At 44.7% G+C, this 23,020-nt stretch overlaps 1 long non-coding RNA gene across 1 annotated transcript in view; it reads left to right on the top strand.

The window, feature by feature from the left end:
• LOC124805268 overlaps positions 1–23,020 on the top strand; it is a 713,999-nt gene that overhangs the window by 359,120 nt on the left and 331,859 nt on the right. Inside the window, exon 3 of the long non-coding RNA XR_007017425.1 lies at positions 19,460–19,514. This is a non-coding gene — a long non-coding RNA (uncharacterized LOC124805268). The remainder of the gene's footprint in view (positions 1–19,459; positions 19,515–23,020) is intronic.

The following is a 23,020-nucleotide window of genomic DNA, read 5'->3' as shown; positions in this document are numbered from 1 at the left end:
GCCCTAGCCACACGGCATTTACATTTTACTTTCTATTGTGACTGGTAGCGCTCATTACTCTACACCCTACAACAGAACAGTCACGGAGTTCAATTGCATACATTATGGATAAAACTCGCAAAAAACAAAGTTACACTAACGAGACTAAATGCGCCGTATTACTGGATCAAATAGACATTTAAACCGGAAAAAGTCTTAAAATTTCTTGTTGATGCTGTGTTATTTACCAGAGCACTGGAACATTTACTATTTGAAACAACTGTTGCGTGCAAATGACAAAAATTAAGAACAAGAAGCAATCGTAGTCTGCTAATGCTTGGTGGCATCCAATATGAAGGCACCGGCTTCAAAGCAACGTATAGTGTTAGTCTGTAGCTCTTCATAATACACACATAAAAAAAAAATTGGCATCAGCCCGTTCCCAGAACTCCTGGAGATAGACATTGGCTGTGGATATTGGATCACAGACACAGTCCCTTTGACTGTTCAGAGATGTCACTAAACCCTCCCAAAGATGTAAACAACCATGCATGAGCAGCGTCTATTAAATGGAGGGGGTCCAACAGCCGATCAGTGCCACTCATTCCACCAGGATGGAGGTACACGGCTAGTGTTGTCTGTACTTCAACTATGCCTAGACGGTCAATACCGTGGTTCGATCGCTTCCATATTGGTATTTTGTGCCAGTAAGAGTTCTCAACAAGCGAAGTGTCCAGCCGTCTCGGAATGAAACAAAACGATGTTGTTCGGACATGGAGGAGATACAGAGAGACAGGAACTGTCGATGACATGCCTCGCTCAGGCCGTCCAAGGGCTACTCAAAATGGCTCTGAGCCCTATGGGACGTAACTTCTGTGGTCATCAGTCCCCTAGAACTTAGAACTACTTAAACCTAACTAACCTAAGGACATCACACACATCCATGCCCGAGGCAGGATTCGAACCTGCGACCGTAGCGGTCGCGTGGCTCCAGACTGTAGCCCCTAGAACCGCTCGGCAACCCCGGCCGGCCCCAAGTGGATGACCTCTACCTGCGGATTATGGCTCGGAGGAACCCTGGCAGCAACGCTACCATTTTGAATCATGCTTTTCGTGCAGCCACAGGACGTCGTGTCGCGACTCAAACTGTGTGAAATAGGCTGCATGACGCGCAACTTCACTCCCGACGTCCATGGCGAGGTCCATCTTTGCAACCACGACACCATGCAGCGCTGTACAGATGGGGCCAACAACATGCCGAATGGACCGCTGAGGACTGCCATCACGTTCTCTTCACCGATGAGTGGCGCATATGCCTTCAACCAGACAATTATCGGAGGCGTGTTTGGAGGTAGACCGGTGAGGCTGAACGCATTAGACAAACTGTGCAGCGAGTGCAGCAACGTGAAAGTTTGCTACTGTTTTGCGGTGGCATTATGTGGGGCCGACGTACACCGCTGGTGGTCATGGAAGGCGCCGTAACGGCAGTACGATACGTGAATGCCATCCTCCGACCGATAGTGCAACCATATCGGCAGCATATTGGCGAGGTATTCGTCTTCATGGACGACAATTTGCACCCCCATTGTGTACATCTTGTGAATGACTTCCTTCAGGATAACGACGTCGCTCGACTAGAGTGACCAGCATGTTCTTCAGACATGAACCCTATCGAACATGCCTGGGATAGATGGAAAAGAGTTGTCTGTCGACAACGTAACTCACCAACCATCCTAAGGGATCTATGCCGAATCACTGTTGAGGAGCGTAACGATTTGGACCAACAGTCCATTCGTGAACTTGTGGATAGTATGCCACGACGAATACAGGCATGCATCAATGCAAGATGACGTGCTACTGGATATTAGAGGTGCCGGTGTGTACAGCAGTCTGGACCACCACCTCTGAAGATCTCAGTGTATTGTGGTACAACATGCAATGTGTGGTTTTCATGAGCAATAAAAAGGGCGGAAATGATGTTTATGTTGATCTCTACTCCAGTTTTCTGTACAGGTTCCGGAACTATCTGAAACGAGGTGATGTAAAACTTTTTTTATGTGTGTATATCTCCATGACCGGAATATTTTTGCCACTCGACGCAATAATATCGCCGAGGTATGTGATAGTGTAAAATTATGCGATGTAGCTATAGCGACGATTAAAGAGACAAATAGCCAGCAATCTTTACTCAATAACCAACATTTACGTTCCCCGACTTGTTTTTTTAACGTTATCAAAGAAATATTTTCAGTGATAATCGTTTGTACTTGTTTCTGACATTCAGTTGCAGAGTAAATCCATGAAGTTTAGCCCCCGTGCCATGTTGGGTTAACGTTGCGCACTAAAAAATAAAACTGTGAAGAGAGAACCCAACTTACAGCCCTGCAGTAGTTTGCAGGTACACACTTAGGAACGCCAGTTTTAATATCCTCTGCGGAAGTGTTGGAAACCAGATTACACTTGTAAGGGACGCTTTCAAAGAGAAGACTGTAGAGAGCTCAGTGTTCTTCGACGAAATGAGGCTCTTACTGGAGCAGAATAAGAGGCTGGGTATTTCGGACGAACGATTACCGCAGCAGACGAAGAGCACACAGCGCTTTGGACTCTCCGAGTGTCGGGTAATCACAGAGTGCCCTTACAGCTACACAGGGCGCAGACTGCGCAGTTACTACGACCGCTCTGTGGAGCGCGAGCTTTCCTGCTTTAGTCTCAGTGCGCTTTGCTCTTGTGCGCATACACTGTTAATCGCAGACCATTGGGCGCTTAGCTCAGTGTGTTTCTCCACTGCCGAGACGGATCTGTAGGCTGTGTCTGCGAACGGGACATGTCTGGCGAACACGGAGCGATGTTCAAGTGCCTACTCTCCGGCACAAAGGCCACGACTACTAACAATATCTTGGTTGGTATTGAGTGTATCTTGTCCACCTCAAACATCTTTTTTCCAGAAGCAAAATAAAAAAAAGTATCAAACAAATGTTATTTATCTGCCAGGGCTACAACCAGCATAATCGCCATTTTTGTATGAGGAGCGCTCAATAACTAATGCAACACATGTTTTTCTCGGACAGTTCGGTTGAAGGAAAAGTATTTGTTGCGGGACTTCGTGGATTATTTCCGTTTCAGCTCCTGGCAATACTGACCATACGACTTATCTTAGAAGAAAGATTAAGGAAAGGCAAGGCTACGTTTCTAGCATGTGTAGACTTAGAGAAAGGTTTTGACAATGTTGACTGGAATACTCTCTTTCAAATTCTAAAGGTGGCAAGGATAAAATACAGGGAGCGAAAGGCTATTTACAGTTTGTACAGAAACCATATGGCATTTATAAGAGTCCCCCCATGAACCATGGACCTTGCCGTTGGTGGGGAGGCTTGCGTGCCTCAGCGATACAGATGGCCGTACCGTAGGTGCAATCACAACGGAGGGGTATCTATTGAGAGGCCAGACAAACGTGTGGTTCATGAAGAGGGGCAGCAGCCTTTTCAGTAGTTGCAGTGGCAACAGTCTGGATGATTGATTGATCTGGCCTTGCAACACTAACCAAAACGGCCTTGCTGTGCTGGTACTGCGAACGGCTGAAAGCAAGGGGAAACTACAGTCGTAATTTTTCCCGAGGGCATGCAGCTTTACTGTATGGTTAAATGATGATGGCGTCCTCTTGGGTAAAATAGTCCCCCATTCGGATCTCCGGGCGGGGACTACTCAAGAGGACGTCGTTATCAGGAGAAGGATAACTGGCGTTCTACGGATCGGAGCGTGGAATGTCAGATCCCTTAATCGGGCAGGTAGGTTAGAAAATTTAAAAAAGGAAATAGATAGGCTGAAGTTGAATATAGTGGGAATTAGTGAAGTTCGGTAGCAGGAGGAACAAGACTTTTGGTCAGGTGAATACAGGGTTATAAATACAAAATCAAATAGGAGTAATGCAGGAGTAGGTTTAATAATGAACAGGAAAATAGGAATGCGGGTAAGCTATTACCAACAGCATAGTGAACGCATTATTGTGGCCAAGATAGAAACGAAACCCGTGCCTACTACAGTACTACAAATTTATATGCCAACTGGCACTGCAGATGATGAAGAAATTGAAGAAATGTATGATGAGATAAAAGAAATTATTTAGGTAGTGAAGGGAGACGAAAATTTAATAGTCGTGGGTGACTGGAATTCGAGAGTAGGAAAAGGGAGAGTGGGTGAATATGGATTGGGGGAGAGAAATGAAAGAGGAAGCCGTTTGGTAGAATTTTGCACAGAGCATAACTTAATCATAGCTAACACTTGGTTCAAGAATCATAAAAGAAGGTTGTATACATGGAAGAATCCTGGAGATACTAGAAGGTATCAGATAGATTATATAATGGTAAGACAGAGATTTAGGAACCAGGTTTTAAATTGTAAGACATTTCCAGGGGCAGATGTGGACTCTGACCACAATCTATTGGTTATGCACTGTAGATTAAAACTGAAGAAACTGCAAAAAGGTGGGAATTTAAGGATATGGGACCTGGATAAACTGACTAAACCAGAGGTTGTAGAGAGTTTCAGGGAGAGCATAAGGGAACAATTGACAAGAATGGGGGAAAGAAATACAGTAGAAGAAGAATGGGTAGCTCTGAGGGATGAAGTAGTGAAGGCAGCAGAGGATCAAGAAGGTAAAAAGACGAGGGCCAGTAGAAATCCTTCGGTAACAGAAGAAATATTGCATTTAATTGATGAAAGGAGAAAATATAAAAACGCAGTAAATGAAGCAGGCAAAAAGGAATACAAACGTCTCAAAAATGAGATCGACAGGAAGTGCAAAATGGCTAAGCAGGGATGGCAAGAGGACAAATGTAAGGATGTAGAGGCTTATCTCACTAGGGGAAGATAGATACTGCCTACGGGAAAATTAAAGAGACGTTTGGAGAAAAGAGAGCCACTTGTGTGAATATCAAGAGCTCAGATGGAAACCCAGTTCTAAGCAAAGAAAGGAAAGCAGAAAGGTGGAAGGAGTATATAGAGGGTCTATACAAGGGCGATGTACTTGAGGACAATATTATGGAAATGGAAGAGGATGTAGATGAAGATGAAGTGGGAGATACGGTACTGCGTGAAGAGTTTTACAGAGCACAGAAAGACCTGAGTCGAAACAAGGCCCCGGGAGTTCCATTGGAACTACTGACGGCCTTGGGAGAGCCAGTCCTGACAAAACTCTACCATCTGGTGAGCAAGATGTATGAGACAGGCGAAATACCCTCAGACTTCAAGAAGAATATAATAATTCCAATACCAAAGAAAGCAGGTGTTGACAGATGTGAACGTTACCGAACTATCAGTTCAATAAGTCACAGCTGCAAAATACTAACGCGAATTCTTTACAGACGAATGGAAAAACTGGTAGAAGCCGACCTTGGCGAAGATGAATTTGGATTCCGCAGAAATGTTGGAACACGTGAGGCAATACTGACCCTACGACGTATCTTAGAAGCTAGATTAAGGAAAGGAAAACCTACGTTTCTAGCATTTTTAGACTTAGAAAAAGCCTTTGACAATGTTGTCTGGAATACTCTCTTTCAAATTCTAATGGTGGCAGAGGTAAAATACAGGGAGCGAAAGGCTATTTACAATTTGTACAGAAACCAGATGGCAGTTATAAGAGTCGAGGGGCATGAAAGGGAAGCAGCGGTTGGGAAGGGAGTGAGACAGGGTTGTAGCCTGTCCCCGATGTTATTCAATCTGTATATTGAGCAAGCAGTAAAGGAAACAAATCAAAAATTCGGAGTAGGTATTAAAGTCCATGGAGAAGAAATAAAAACGTTGAGGTTTGCTGATGACATTGTAATTCTGTCAGAGACAGCAAAGGACTTGGAAGAGCAGTTGAAGGGAATGGACAGTGTCTTGAAAGGAGCGTATAAGATGAACATTAATAAAAGCAAAACAAGGATAATGGAATGTAGTCGAATTAAATCGGATGATGCCGAGGGAATTAGATTCGGAAATGAGACATTTAAAGTAGTAAAGGAGTTTTGTTATTTGGGGAGCAAAATAACTGATGATGGTCGAAGTAGAGAGGATATAAAATATAGACTGGCAATGGCAAGGAAAGCGTTTTTGAAGAAGAGAAATTTGTTAACATCGAGTATAGATTTAAGTGTCAGGAAGTCGTTTCTGAAAGTATTTGTATGGAGTGTAGCCATGTATGGAATTGAAACATGGACGATAAATAGTTTGGACAAGAAGAGAATAGAAGCTTTCGAAATGTGGTGCTACAGAAGAATGCTGAAGGTTAGATGGGTAGATCACATAACTAATAAGGAGGTACTGAATAGAATGGGGGAGAAGAGGAGCTTGTGGCACAACTTGACAAGAAGAAGGGACCGGTTGGTAGGACATGTTCTGAGGCATCAAGGGATCACAAATTTAGCAGCGTGGAGGGTAAAAATCGTAGAGGGAGACCAAGAGATGAATACACTAAGCAGATTCAGAAGGATGTAGGTTGCAGTAAGTACTGGGAGATGAAAAAGCTTGCACGGGATAGAGTAGCATGGAGAGCTGCATCAAACCAGCCTCAGGACTGCTGAAGACTACAACAACAACTCCTATAGTTTCTTAAAGTTCCGATAGCTGGTGGCACTACGCGTAGCCTTCAAAATGGAGTCTGTAACGGAGGTACCTTCGGAACAGAGAGCTATCTCTGAATATCTTTTGGCGGAAAACCAGAGCATTGCAGATATTTACGGGTCTACGGAGACCTGGCCGAGAAGAAAAGCACGGAGAGTCGTTGGGCGAGACGTCGGTCATCATCGCACAAATCTGTCCGATCTCTTTTGTGCCGGTCGGCCGCACACAACTGTGACTACTATGGTGTTGGAACGTGCAGACATTCTGATTCAGTCGAGGTGAACGACGGATCACAAACATCTCGTAGCAGAACTGGACGTCTCTGTTGTTAGTGCTGACTCACTCGTCCACCAGTTGGGGTACGCAAAGGTGATACCCACTAGGTTCCTCGCCAACTAACAGAAGCCCATAAAGAGCAACGAAGGACCATCAGTGCGGAGTTGCTTGCGCTTTGCGAGGCTGATCGTGACAATTTCTTATCGAACATCGTCACAGGTGATGAAACATGGGTTCATCACTTCTAACCGGAAGCAAAACGGAAATCCATGGAATGGCACCGCACCACCTTTCTTCTGAAGAAAAAGTTCAAAGCCGCGCCCTCAGCCAGCCACTGTGGCCTGGCGGTTCTGCCGGCCGGTGTGGCCGTGCGGTTCTAAGCGCGTCAGTTTGGAACCGCGTGACCGCTACGGTCGCAGGTTCGAATCCTGCCTCGGGCATGGATGTGTGTGATGTCCTTAGGTTAGTTAGGTTTAAGTAGTTCTAAGTTCTAGGGGACTGATGACCTCAGTAGTTAAGTCCCATAGTGCTCAGAGCCATTTGAACCATTTTTGAACCTGGCGGTTCTAGGCGCTTCAGTCTGGAACCGCGTTGCTGCTACGGTCGCAGGTTCGAATCCTGCCTCGGGCATGGATGTGTGTGATGTCCTTAGGTTATTTAGGTTTAAGTAGTTTTAAGTCTAGGGGACTGATGACCTCAGATGTTAAGTCCCATAGTGCTTAGAGCCATTTGAACCATTTTGAACCGCGCTCTCATCTGGTAAAGTCACGGGTACAGCCTTCTGCGACCCTGAAGGCGTTATTCTGTTTGTTGTCCTCCCTCATGGTGCAAAGATCAACTCGGAAGTGTATTGCGCTACCCTCAGCGAACTGAAGAAACGACTTCAGCAGTTGCCACAAAAATGCGAACGAACTTCTTCGTGACAAAGCAAGGTCTCACCCAAGCCTGTGCACCCGGGAGGAGCCCACAAAACTTCGTTGGCCTCCTCTTTGTCATCCACCTTACAGCTTGGATCTCGCACTTTCTGATTTCCAGGAGTTTGGCCCAATGAAGGGTGCACTCCGCAGGAAGCAGTACGAAGATGATGGGGAGGTCACTGATGCAGCAGGACGTTGGCTCCGACGTCGGCCAGTCGAGGTGTATCATTTGGGCGTACAGCCCCTCCCAGTAAGATGGCGTAAGACCGGCACATTGAAGAGAGGTGACGGTGAAAAACAGGGTTTTGCTGCCAAAAGAGTGGGGAATAATATGGTGTATTGCATTCCTGAAATAAACCAACCTGCTTTCGCAATAAATGTGGAGCATTAATTATTGAACGCCCCTCGCATCTTTGTTCATTATGAAGATATGAACAGAAGAACGCATTTTTAAAAATACAATCCTACATCTTTTTGACAAACTGCCTATTGGCTTCTGTCTCGGGTTCTTCGGCCGACGTTCATCTAATGATTTTTCTGACGTTTCGCCAGCACGAGTGGCTGGCATTGTCAAAGCTTCACCCTTCATTGCCGGTGGTGAACTGGAGCCGAGCTCGCGGGCGCAGACTATATGTACCTGGCGCGCCAACGTCCGAGGGCTTCTCCGCGGTCATTTCCGGTGCGGTTCTCCTCTTGCTACCTGCGACGGTCGTTCGCTGCAGTACGGGAAGCCAGGATCCGTTTACCTTAAGGCTTTCATCTTTCTTGTTCAAACTGTTCGCGTGTTTTTGTATTTCTACAGCTTCTCTGAACAAGCGCGTGTGATAGTGCTTCTCTACAGCCAGAACTTCCGTGTCGGTGAATTTTATTACGTGGTCGGTCTCATTCAGTGCGTGCTCTGCCACGGCCGATTTCTCCACCTGCCCCAACCTGCAATGTCGCTTATGCTCTTTGATCCTGGTGTTAATTGATCGTCCAGTCATTCCGACATAAACTTTTCCGCATGTGTATGGTATGCGGTATATTCCCGACATTACAAGTGGGTCTCTTTTCTCCTTCGCCGGTCTAAGACACTCTTTGATCTTCCTTGTCGGTTTGAAAATCGTCTTTACGCCATGTTTGCGCAATATACGGCCGATTCTGTCCGTCACCCTGGGAATGTACGGCAGAAAGGCCGTACCCGACATTTCTTTTTCTGGTTCCTTGCTTCGCCGAGTGTTTGGCTCTGTTACACTTCTAATATAATTTGTGGAGTGGCCATAGCTCCTCAGGACAGTTTCCAGGTGTTGCATTTCTCGTTTGAGGTGTTGCGGCTCACATATTCGTCCTGCTCTCGTTACGAGCGTACTAATCATGCCTCTTTTCTGGCTCGGGTGGTGGTTTGACAGTTTGTGCAGGTATCGGTCCGTGTGAGTCGGTTTTCGATACACGCTGTCTCCCAGGGTTTCGCCGTCCCTTGTGACCAGCACATCTAGAAATGGCAGTTTCTTGTCCTTTTCTACTTCCATGGTAAATGTTATGTTGGCATGGAGGCTGTTCAAGTGTCTTAGGAAGTCACCGAGCTGTTCTTCACCATGGCTCCACACCACGAAAGTATCATCGACGTACCTGTACCACACCTTAGGTTTGCAAGTCGCCGAGTCCAGTGCCTGTGCTTCGAATTGTTCCATGAAGAAGTTGGCCACCACTGGACTGAGAGGACTACCCATGGCGACGCCTTCCAGCTGTTCGTAGAAATCGCCATTCCACGTGAAATAGCTCGTGGTGACACATGCATGGAAGAGCTTTCTGATGTCTAGCGGGAAAATGGAACCGATGTGCTCCAGAGCGTCACTGAGTGGCACTTTCGTAAATAGCGAAACAACATCAAAGCTGACCAGGATGTCGTTTGGTGCAAGTTTCAGTTTCTTCAGCTTCTCAATGAAATGAAAGATGAAAGCTTTGAGGTAAACGGATCCTGGCTTCCCGTACTGCAGCGAACGACCGTCGCAGGTAGCAAGAGGAGAACCGCACCGGAAATGACCGCGGAGAAGCCCTCGGACGTTGGCGCGCCAGGTACATATAGTCTGCGCCCGCGAGCTCGGCTCCAGTTCACCACCGACAATGGAGGGTGAAGCTTTGACAATGCCAGCCACTCGTGCTGGCGAAACGTCAGAAAAATTATTAGATGAACGTCGGCCGAAGAACCCGAGACAGAAGCCAATAGGCAGTTTGTCAACAAGTGGCCACGAAAGCCTCAACAATTTTGTACTACATCTTTTTCTTCGGTAATCCACTTCCCCTCTTCAAACGCAGTTCAGAAACGTAGCACAGTGGGCCACTCATGTGAACATGACGTCATTAAAAAGTAACACAAAACTGACTTCGACCCTTCTGAATTAACACACACTACAGGTACCCACACATCAAATACCCACCGTAACGTAAGTTATCTGCTGGCTGGAGCTGACGGTAAACAAGTCGAAACACAAGGAAAATCCACTTCGATGATTGCTGTTCTCTTAACCTAAATTCTCTATAGAAGAGTAGCAATATTTACTGTCTTTTCCTTGGTCTATGGGGGTGGGACAGGAATATGGAAACATCGCGAGGAATGCATGTTTGAGCATAGACTAGCCAAGCTGGCAGGTGACGCCGCTGTATTGGACCACGAACGGCGCCTGTCCAATACCCTCATTACGTTGCAAGTGTCAGTCGTGATCAGAACAATATTCTGTGTAGTTGTGGGTGCATTATGCCGGAGCTGAGTGAATTCGTCCGTGGGCAAATTGTTGCTGGGTTTTCCGTTAATCAAGGGAGCAGAAGTATTTGGTGTTTCAAGCGGAACCGCATACGTGGAAGGCAGAAAAACATCATTCGCTAAATCAAAACTCGAAAGGAAGTGACAGACGGTCATTGAAGAGGATTGTGTGGAAAGTATGAGGACGATAGTTGTGTCAGTGATGCAAATGCCCGTAACAATGCAAGAATGTCATTTGGCCGGATGAGTCTTGTTTCACACTTTCCATCTCCTGGTCAATTTCGCGTCGCAAAAAAGAAACGTGGCAGGGCTCAGTGATGATTTAGGCAGCCATATCGTAGTATTTCGTGCACCCCTTGAGTACTCTGCAAGGTCGCATTACTACCAATGATTATGTGACCATGTTGGCCGATCAAGTCCATCACACCGTACAATGTTTATTCCCCAGTTGTGAATCTGTGTTCCAAGACGACAGGACCCTGTTCACACAGCTCTCATCGTCCAGGACTGGTTTTGTGACCACGAGGATGAATAGTCAGATCTTCTCTATCCACACACAGTCGGTCGGTCTCAGTATCATTGAGCCTTTGTGGAATTTTTTTTGGAAATTTGTGGTAAGGTCTTATGGGACCAAACCTCTGTGGTGATCGGTCCCTAAGCCTACACATTATTCAATCTAACTTTAACTAACTTACGCTAAGGACAACACACACACCCATGCCCGAGGGAGGACTCGAACCTCCGACGCGGGGAGCCGCACGGACCGTGACAAGGGCCTAAGACTGCGCGACTACTCCGCGCGGTGAGCTTTTATGGTCTGCTTTGAAGAGAAGGGGGCATGATCGGTACCCACCTCCATCATCTTTACCTGAACCTTCCACTATTTTGCAGCAAGAATGGTACGAGGCACCGTTGAATACCATACGGGATACTTGTTCACTGTGAGGACGGGGTGTGAGTCGTGCTTGGGTAGCTCAGTTGGTAGAGCACTTGCCCACGAAAGGCGAAGTTCCCGAGTTCGTGTCTCGGTCCGGTACACAGTTTTAATCTGCCAGGAAGTTTCATATCAGCGCACACTCCGCTGCAGAGTGAAAATCTCGTTCTGGAAGAGAAATTTGTTAACATCGAGTATAGATTTAAGTGTCAGGAATTCGTTTCTTAAAGTATTTGTATGGAGTGTGGCCGCGTATGAAAGTGTAACGTGGGTGATAAATAGTTTGGACAAGAAGAGAATAGAAGCTTTCGAAGTGTGGGCCGGTCGCTGGTGGCCGAGCGGTTCTGGCGCTACAGTCTGGAACCGCACGACCGCTACGGTCGCAGGTTCGAATCCTGCCTCGGACATGGATGTGTGTGTTGTCCTTAGGTTAGTTAGGTTTAAGTAGTTCTAAGTTCTAGGGGACTTATGACCTCAGCAGTTGAGTCCCATAGTGCTCAGAGCCATTTGAACCATTTTTTTCGAAATGTGGTGCTACAGAAGAATGCTGAAGATTAGTTGGGTAGATCACATAACTAATGAGGAGGTATTGAATAGAATTAGGGAGAAGAGAAATTTGTGGCACACTTTGACTAGAAGAAGGGTTCGGTTGGTAGGACATGTTCCGAGGCATCAAGGGATCACCAATTTAGTATTGGAGGGCAGCGTGGAGGGTAAAAATTGTAGATGGAGACCAAGAGATGAATACGCAAAGCAGATTCAGAAGGATGTAGTTTGGAGTAGGTACTGGGAGATGAAGAAGCTTGCACAGGATAGAGTAGCATGGAGAGCTGCACGAAACCATTCTTTGGACTGAAGACCACAACTACAACAACAACAACAACAACTTCCTGGCAATGCAATTCTGTATCTTCAGCGAAATTATTCCTCTACACATATAGTCCACACGAAGCGAACGTTCGAATGCATGGACTTTACGCCGCATTGAATTCTGAGGTCTTTGAACTGGTCGCATGATCGAAGTTGATCGATCGAACAGCTGACGGTCGTCGCGTGAGTGCCAGCTGCAGTTGCGTGCTTAGTCCATCAAGAACGGGGCGCGTGGCTTGTCGCTGGTGCGTGCTCTGCTGGCGTGGGTTGGAGCAGGCCTCCCACTCTCCATCCCTCCCTGCCCCTTCCACCCCCAATATACCACCGGCTGTCCTCCCGCTAAGAGGGTGGACCGGTACTGCAGTCGCCATCATTTATGCAGCAACGGCACCTAGCCCGTGGCCTCCTTCATGAAATATTTTACGGCCTGAAACCCGTGACCTGCAAGTTCCACTCCACAGCGGCACACAGGCGTCTGTCATTGTCGCGCCAGTCACACGAGAATAAACTACTGGCGCCAGTACTCGCAAAAATTGCCAGGTAGGTAGCCATACTACTACGGGCCGTAGGGCACTCGAAATTAATATTTCATAGCTATGAGCTCCCACGTATCTCTCTAACAGCAATGCCCTACATCCTCATCCTCCTCTCTCTCTCTCTCTCTCTCCTCTCTGCCTCTGCATCCCTACGGAAATCTCTTTTCTTCCGAGAACTCTTGATAAAACCGACTTTCATACTTTTTACACAGAATATAAATTATCTTTTCTAGTTTTGTGTGGTAGTACATAAAATAAAATAAGGCAAACGCCAGGATGGTTTCTTTAAAAAGAACATAGCACGTGTCCCACCCTTCCACAGTCCAATCTTCTTTTCTGTCACTAACCGTCTCGTCGTTAAACTCAAAGCTTTCTTTCTACCTTGCTTCCGCGGGACCTCTGTGTTCTTGTATGTTCTCTTCAACCTTCAATAGGATAAATGGAAACTCGTCGAATGATTTGAAGCATTATCAGAGCTAAATCCAAACATAGTGGCCCATTCAGACACCTGTCGTTTTATACATTCGTGATTTATCCATCCACCAATCGGCGTTTATTTCTGGCAATAACGGCGCAACTTGGCGATTTCTGTTTCCCAGAAAAGCAAACTGAGCAATTTTTCTTGCCAGGGTAAATAAAAAACGACTATATATCACTTTTTTACAGTCCATCTTAATGTCCACCTCAGAGAAGGAACATGGTATGTTTGTAAGTTCCACAACAGCACACTGTCTTTCCTGGACCACTTCCTGTAGCCAGGCTATATCAGTGTCATTATTATGATCTGCTTCTTGGATTAAACCTGCGGGCCTGTAACAGTGTATTGCACTTTTTATTTTGTCTTCAGAAAAATCTTTTAGCGTTTTTGGTATTCTGGTACGTTCTCTCTTAGAAGGTGTACACGTATAAAAAACATGAATATGTAAAGATCTAGATTCACTGGCAATATGGTAGACACTTTTTATTTTCGTGCTAAATTCTCGAGCGATCCATAAATCTGGAATGACAAGGGAAAGGATGGGTGGTATGCATTTTCATTCTTCTGATAACTGAAGTTGTAAGAAAATTGTACTACATTTAGACTAACAACCTATTGCAATTTAGTTCACCTAAGTCCTTATATTATAGTAAATTATCAGCTAGTGAATATAATTAATAGAGTACTTTCAACTACAGTTGATATAAATCTACGATATTCTTCACATACAGCTCTCCGTTTTGCAGAGAACAAGCCAGGACGGTTTTTTTAATCCTTCATTAAGACGGTAGTCCTGTATCCTGAGGATCACAGTGCCGAAGGGACTTTCGACTGAATGCTAAAGAACAGAAGCAACCAGAGTTTGCAATTCAATATTTCAAGGAGATAATTCAAAAAAGTTTGGAACCGTGACGCCAAACATAGGTCAGTTGAACGGATGCTGACACGGAAGTTTCACTTCGTCCTCTGATTTCAACACATACTGAATAATACTTGAGCAGAGCGACAAGACGTTACATTCTTGAAAAAGCTTGTAAACTTCCGGGTCTCCCGTGCTCGCTTTCATATTCTCGCTTAATAAGCTCACCTCAAACAAGCCTACATCAATTACGATATTCACTTTTGGAAAGTTTTACATGTTCTTTAGGCTCATCTTGATCCTCCAGATGCGTTTCCTCCTTGAGAATCCCTAACGATACACCGTATTTCGTGTTTCCAGGTGCTTCATACAGGTATTAGTTTCAAGATTCAGAACCTCTCAATGACGTGGGATACCGGGTCAACTGTAGCTCCATAAAAATGATTTTAACGTCTGCTTTCGAATAGCTTCCTCCTCGAATACTGCTACCTCCAACTGCACATTAGATCCGGCACTTTATTTCGAAATCAATGTAGAAATGTACCTGAGAATAAATTGTCTTGGTAATGGGACTTAGCTGCTGCTTCCCTTTCATATCATTCAACTCTTGTAACTGTAGTCTTGTTTTTGTACAAGTTGTAGATTATTTTTAACTTCCCATATTTTATCTTCGCTGCCTTCAGAATACCAAAAAGGATATTCCAGTTAACACTGTCAAAAGCTTTCCCGAAATCTACAATCAGTATAAATAGGTTTACCTTTCTTTATCCTACCTTTTAAGATAAGTCGTACGGTCAGTAATAATTTCTATCGACCTCAAACTGATCTCCGAGGTCGGCCTTATTAGTTTTTCCTTTCTTCTGTAAGTAATTCGTATAAGAATTTTGTAGTCATTTTTTATTAAACTGATAGCTCGGGAACATTCACACCTGTCCGCACTGTCTGAATCTATTTCGCCTGTGTCAGATATCTTGCCGACCACGTGCAATAGGTTTCTCAAGGCTGGTTTTCCGAAGTATCTCAATACTTCCGATGGAACATTGTGCACTCCATGGTCTTGTTGCGACTGGGATCTGTAAGTGCTCTGTCAAAATATTCTCGCAATATCATGTCTATCAGGTCATTTTCAACTACTACCTCCTCCCTTTCTATAATATTATCTTTATTTTCATTCCACTTGTATAATCCTTCTACACATTCTTCTCAGCCTTCTTTCAGCTTTTTCTTCTTTGCTTAGTTCTGGCTTGCTATCAGAACTCTTGATAATCATACAGCTGCTTCTTTTTTCTCCAAAGGACTCTTTAATTTTCCTGTAGGTGGTCTTCATCTTTCCTCTTTATTTATCCTCTGGCCACAGGGTAACAGATTAAATTATAAGGGGCGATCTAAAAGTTTCAATTTGAGGATGTTGCTCCAGTATATATGCAACGTAGACCTATCGGCAAGGGAATAGTGTGGCATTCGTGTCCTTCCGACGTGCTTGCGGTAAATACGGACATGTAAACTACGGCTACGTCATTACTAAGTGCTTCCAAAGAGGGCCAACGTGCGGTTATTCTTTTCTTGGCTGCCGAAGGACAAACACAGGTAGACATCCGTCGAACAATGAAAAATGTGTTTGAGCAATTAAGGCGAACTTCTCGGAAAACTGCCACAAAGATAGCTGCTGCTGCTTCTTCATAGCGCACATCCCCATATCGCAAATGCTGGAACGCAGAAGTGGCCCCAATTCAAGTAGGAGACATTCGAGCACTCGCCCTATAGTTCTGATCTCTGCGCTTGCGACCATCATGCCTTCACTCCCTTGGAAAAGGGCCTTGAAGGGTCAACGACTCCTGTTCAAATGGTTCTGAGCACTATGGGACTTAACATCTGTGGTCATCAGTCCCCTAGAACTTAGAACTACTTAAACCTAACTAACCTAAGGACATCACACACACCCATGCCCGAGGCATGGACGACAGCTTGCAGTTGGGGAATCTTCTGGTAGCAGGACACGGTGTTTTACCAAGCTGGTATCTTCAACATGGTGAGTCGATCGGATGATTTCCTCAGTGCTCACGGAACTTTTGTCTGTTCGGGACACCGATCCTATACTACACGACCTTCGAACGAGAACTTTTAAATCGACGTCTATATAAAGCTGTCTTCAGTGAATTACGGTGTGAAGGAATAGGACACTTCTGTAAGCATCCATTCGAATGTTCTTCCTTGCCACTTCCCAAGGTGAATAGATGTTAACAAATATCGAAAAAAGAGGATGAAAACCCATAATTAATCTCGGTTTGGAACTGCCCTCTTCGGTAGGGCTGAAGGCAATGTGAAACAGCCTACATCTCCTAGATTCTTCGCATTGTCAGTCGTATAGCACTGATATGTTTTCTCTCTCTGGTGATTTTTTTATATATAGTGGAAGCTCCAGAAGGAATAAGTCCCAGACCAAAGATTCTTAACCGGGGGCATGAGCGAGACAGTTGTATAAGGGGTTAGCAACTGCATCTAGAAAGGTTTAGGCCAAAAAGTTTCTCAGCGAATACGTTCAAATGTTTGGATTAGATTCACGTAGCATACAGTCAGAACATATCTTGAAGGAGGAAACGTGTCTTGACTTCGATGGTTTTGTTGTTTCGCTGTTCTGCGAGATGAGCTGACCACGTAGATGTCGGCAAGTGAAACGTTGTTGGTTTTGCGGGGACAGAAAACGTGCCATTTAAATTCACGATCTGTCGATAGATTAACTCCCAGCAACTTTTAGAATAACAGCAGCTTTCAGAATATCTGAAGCGGAAGACCAAATTGAATTTATGTAAATGAATTAGAAGTATGGGAAGAATGTTTCTCAAACAACAATTACAATGCATTTTCCAGTTCCAAGAATGAGCCTAAATGTACGAAAACAACGAAGTTGCAGTTAGCTCCCTCTAGTAGGCATCTGCCACACCATTTTACCGATTTAGGAGAAAGTTTCGTGAATACCACCTACGACAGGTGTTAGTCGATGCGGGTTGGGTAGTCTATAAGTGTGCTAATTCGCTCTGTTATCTGACAGAGATTAATTACAAACCCTCTGAAATGTAGAATTAGGAATTGAATGGCTACTAAATGAAACAAAAAGCACAATTATTACATCAAAGTGAGTCATAAATAGTGGGACGATCAGTAGCATTTCTAAAGTAAAACCTTGACTCATCTGATGGAAGAGAATGAGATAAAATAATATAATCGTATATCAAAATCAAACAATTGTATCGGTGAAGTTGTACCGTGATGGTCGTAATGTTAGTGTAAAAGATGGATAGCGCTAGAAAAAATGGCTCTGAGCACTATGGGACTCAACTGCTGTGGTCATCAGTCCCCTAGAACTTAGAACTAATTAAACCTAACTAACCTAAGGACATCATACACATCCATGCCCGAGGCAGGATTCGAACCTGCGACCGTAGCAGTCGCACGGTTCCGGACTGCGCGCCTAGAACCGCGAGACCACCGCGGCCGGCAGATAGCGCTAGAGAAGGGAATGCGTTGCACCTGTAGCCGGAGGTAAAAGCATATTTGTCATACAAATCTGAAAGCAAATCTTCAGAGTGAAGCTTGAAGTTCTATAAAAAGACTTTACTGTCCGTATGAATCACCTAGCTGTCACCGTTCAAACTTACCATATCAGTACGTACGTGAAGGCTGAAGCGGCCGCAGAATCAGTAATTGGCGGCCCACCAGTGATCCGTGCTTGTGGCTAAGTTTAAGTCAGCTCGAAATCTTTGTGGATCCCTTAGCTAATCTACTTGAAGATGGACCCCGTTGGCTATGGAGGCCGGCGGAGGAGAAGTCCGAAGATGAACCAACTGCTCTTAAAAAGGGAGACACATATTTCTGTGATTTGCATTATTTACTTTGTTCGGATTGGTTGGACTGCAGGTATTCTGAGTGCTGACCAGTAAAAAGATTCCTTAAAAGACACTGGTCCTCTTTCCTGTGTTTTACTTCACACGGTTAATCAGCAACGTGCTTCCTACCATTTTGTACTGAAAAAAGGCCTTTCACTCTCTTTCTATCTCTTCCTATGGCTAATGAAGTTGGATCTCAGTAAAACAGTCAAGTTTCCTTCTCTCACGTCTAGTTTATTTACATTCGTCAGTCCCGACAAATCTTATATTGCTTAAGCATTTAGTTGTTGTGGACCCAATCTTCGGCAGAGTCCCATTCTTACAAAGATATTCCGAACTGCAGGCTCTCACTCAATTTTCTAGATGTTATACGAGGACTGGAACTTTAATACTGACAACTATTTATTTACAGCTCGTAAAAATAGATACGTGTTCAAAGTTTTACTGACCTTCAAAGTAGTCACCAGCATTGTGTATAACCCGTTGCCAGCGATGTGGAAGTCGTAGGATACTCTTAGCAGTGCCAGTTGTGTTGACAGTTCGCGCGGCGCGGTCTATTGCCCGACGATTTGTAGCAGTTCTGAAGCGAATGCAATGAATTGTTTCCTTCAGTTTAGAAATTGAGTTGAACTCACGAGGGCGTAAGTCAGGGGAGTGCAGTAGGTGGTATAGCACTTAGCAGACCCATCAGTCAAACAAATCAGTAAAAAATAATAGCTTGCACTGTATGTGCTTGAGCACTGTGTTGCAAAATGATGGTGAGGTCCTGCAGAAAGTGTCATCACTTCTGTCTTTAGGCCGTTCACTTATGGAACACAACCTACGACCAGCTTAGAGACAGAAGTGATGACACTTTCTGCAGGACCTGACCATTATTTCCGTGATTTCCCTAAATCGCTCCAGGCAAATACTGGGATGGTTCCTTTGAAAGGGCACGGCCCACTTCCTTCCCCGTCCTTCCCTACTCCGATGACACCGGAGACCTCGCTGTTTGGTCTTCTCCCCCCAAACAACCCAACTCATCCAAATGACCACTGATTGACTGCAAAAACATTAAGCATTTTAAGAATAACAGTTCCAATGATCATTTTATTACATTCAAGCCATGTGCCGAGGCATTCCCGTCGTTTCAGTGAAATTAAGAGAATACATAGGTACTGTAGTTGCGAGTGGCTGGTCAAAGATATGTATCCCGCTTCTCCAAACTGTTACTCCAGTGCTTTGAGCACTACATCAACTCTCTTGCTGGTTCACAATGTGTCTTTTGAAATAGATGAACCACCTATGTGGTCTGCCACTACCGAAATGAAAGGAGGTTTTAGAGTTAGGACAGTATACGACCGCCTAATTTTACTTTACACTAATACATTTCTTCTTCATGTGCAGGTTGCTGTGCTGAAGGATATGCCCAGACAGCAATTGGGATCTTAAGCAGGCCAAGGTGAGTACCCTCAAAGAGCTTACAATCACATGTAAACTTCTTCAACCTGTAGTATGGAAGGTACAAACAAGGAAACAGTGCAGCTTAATTCACGTGAGTACAACCTAAAAAATGGCGCTGTTAGCTTACTACTTGATGGCGCTGTTTTCGGTGACATAGAAAACAGCTTCATTTTAAAAATCGAAAGCATCTATTTTTTAATAAAATATTCGTGTGCTACGAGAAGAAGTAACTTTATACAGAATCTTCTTCTACGACTCTTTCCCTCTTCACATGCGGTTTAATATGAAAATTAAAAAGGAATAATACTTGTAAGTAGGGACTTCCGAAAATAAGTTAGACATGTCGTCCCACGCTAAGACCAATGCGCAACAAGAGTGACGCATTGTCTGAAGAGTGCACCTGTTCCGGGTTTCCTACAGACACATTCTGTTGGGTTACGGACAACAGTTGTGTCACACAGTGGGGATGAAGTTGCGCAGCAACTGGAAAAGTGCTCCAAAGCTGAAGTAAGCGACCCAGTACGATTCTCGTGGGCAAAGAATCTAAATTGCACACATATTCAACATGAAATTCTGGCAGTATATGGACAAAATGAAATGTCCACATCCAGGAGGATCCCCTCTTTTGTGGGTCTATGGAATTAATAATTAATCTAATCTAATCTAAACGGTACCAATAATTTGTCTTATGACGCACAGACGTGGATGATGCGAACGATTGGTAAAAGATTCCTACCTTTGTTTGCAAACACTTGGTGATTGTCTTGAAAATAGTGTCATGTATCTGTATCAGTCTAACATGTAGCACAGCATCCAGTAACATATGCTTGGCCTGTCATAACAAAGTGTAGTTTACGTTCTGAGGGCCGCCTCCGAACCGAATCTTTAGCATCGCTGCCTTCGGTGCGGAAGGCCACGTGTTCCATTCCCGAAGCCTCCTCTGATTTGTTCGGTTGTAGGGAGGTCTCAAATGGTTTCCACCCAACCACATAATGCCAGAAAAAAAGAGCGACATGAATAAAGAAGTAACGGCATCACCAAGATTCATCTGCTGCCAATAACGGCTGGAGGGATTGGGGACGTGCTGATTACATCTCTCACCACCATAGATCTGGTATCGGACGCCGCGAGGTTGAATGCCCCCCAGGGGAGACGGACTTAAATGATCGTTAGCGCACAGCGAGAGCGCCACCGTCTCGCGCCACCTGAATACGTGGCCGATTGTATAGGAAGCCGTCCAGCGCACAGCCGGTGCCCCAACTAAGGTCTGTAAGTCCCTCTAGAGCCTCGAACGCCATGCGCTCCGTCTCGCGTTCTGCATCCGTTTACCTTCCCCCACACGAATCCTCTAGCTTCTTATAAAATTCCCCCCACCCCACCCACCTCCCCTCACCCACATCGAACACCTCCGCATCTCCTATACTATCCGAAAACTACATTCCAAGAACTCTAGTGTCTCGCCTCTGATCACCAAGCCTGGTATGCCACGCCTTAACTCTTCCCCACTTCTCCCCTCCACATTAGAGATCCTCTCTCCTGTTCCCATTCCACCTACGCCTATCCCTTTCTTCTGGTTCTACTACCCACACCACAAACTATTACTCCTTCTGACTCTCTCTCTTTCCCCCCTTCTGTATTCCCACTATCCGCTTCATCTCCTACCTACCATCTCCATAATTTCCCACCTCTTTAACCACACCTCTCAACAACTATGGAACATATTTTCTCCTCCCACAATACTTCCCCCCAGTGGAGATCTTTCAGATTTTAAGTACAAGTGCAGTGATTCAGTGTTGTTTTTTCTTTATTTTTCTTTTTTTTCCCTGTATATGTCCTAGAAGTTTGTAATGGAAATTTCCGACTACCCTGTATACGTGTGGGATTGGGGGGAGGGGGGCATCAGTTACAACTCGCGGTCACATTTGTGTTTCTGCAGGGCTGAGTAATCAGTGCCTACTAAATTGGACAGCGGCTACTGCCATTTTCTTCGACAGGAACATTACATCCTTTTCCAGCGGAACAATGCACTCCCACATACGGCTGCCGCAACCCAACGCGCTGCCATGATCAGCAAGATTACCTGATCTCTCGCCAATTGAACTTTTCGATCTCCAGAGGCTACAGAACCATTGCTGACTTGCAACAAAAGGTGCCACATGCTTGGGATGCAGAATGTCATTTGGCACCTTTATGACCGTTTGCATGCGAGAATACACACTGTGTTGCCGCTGTGTGTTGAAGCGACTGTTTTGGCACCCTTTACCGCGATATGTATATTTCGTTTGGTTAGAATTCTGTCACATACTTCTCTAATGACGAATTTACCTCTCATGTCACTTCTCAATAAAATGATCTTGACCTTGAGCGTGATGCTTTCTTCCGTCAGTCTAGTTACATTCAGGATGGTTCGGCTGCCTCTCTCTATGAGTTGTATGCAACCTGCAACACCTTCAAAAACCATGCTTCATTTTCTCTCGTTCAGTACCAATAAGTGAGAGTTCTACAGAAAAGAAGGGCAGGTGCTTTTCATAGGAAATTTAATGCAGTGAAATTTTGTACTGGGATACGTTTTCACTAGAGGCAACAGATTTCGAATTATTAAAGAAAAACATACTTAAGTGACCTTCAGACACGTTTTTCTTGAACAACTCGAACTCGTGGCCTCCAGGGAAAACATATCCGAGTACAAAATTTAACTAAATTAAATTTGCTACAAAAAGTCCTGTTCATTTTACCTGCAGGACTAATAGTCTGCGCATAGCGAGTGAAAGAATCTGAAAAACTTTTACGTGTTATTCGAAGGCGTTGTGGGTTGCTAAAACCCATTGGTAACAGCAGCTGAATCAACGTGTGGATGTTATGTTGCAATGGTGCAAAGAGCGCACCCTATGTAGCTGGCGGATGTGGCATTAGGCAAGTGGTGTGAGAGGGAGTCTCAAAGAGCTGGACAGTAACTCTGGTGTTGACAGCCATGAGTGTAACATGTTGTATACTGTGAGACTAGCCATTGTGTTTAATAAATATGTTTTCCATTATTCCGGCTTTTATTTGACCTATTGCGACAAACATTCAAATATTTAACAGTTAGTATTTTAAAAACTGTACGAGAACTTCGTAATTTGTAATGCCCATACAGGATTTGTCTGACGAAATCGCAGGCTAGCCCAGATTAATGAACGAGTCAGAAGTGGATGCAGATGTCGGTAAATTCAAGAGGGTCGTTTTGAATTTCAAACGACTTATGAAGCGACATCGTGGAACATCATGATATGAGTTGCCCTCTGTTTAGCCGACAACAGTGCTATCTAGTAGGATCTGGATGGTATCATGTTGAGACTCCCGTCCTTCACACTGATTTCGCCTTTACCACTTTTTTTTTTGGGAGGAAAATTTCTCGAGATATTTGATGTGTCAACTTAAATAACCCGCTCTGTATATGTGTAACAAATCATTACATCTCACTAAAGTATGAACCTAGTTAGTAGTGGAGTGCTCACGCTTTGT

The sequence above is a fragment of the Schistocerca piceifrons genome, chromosome 7, assembly GCF_021461385.2.
Source record: "Schistocerca piceifrons isolate TAMUIC-IGC-003096 chromosome 7, iqSchPice1.1, whole genome shotgun sequence".
In the NCBI taxonomy this organism is placed as follows: domain Eukaryota; kingdom Metazoa; phylum Arthropoda; class Insecta; order Orthoptera; family Acrididae; genus Schistocerca; species Schistocerca piceifrons.
The sequence above is the reverse complement of the archived record's forward strand: the minus strand, read 5'-3'. Positions and strand labels throughout refer to the sequence as shown.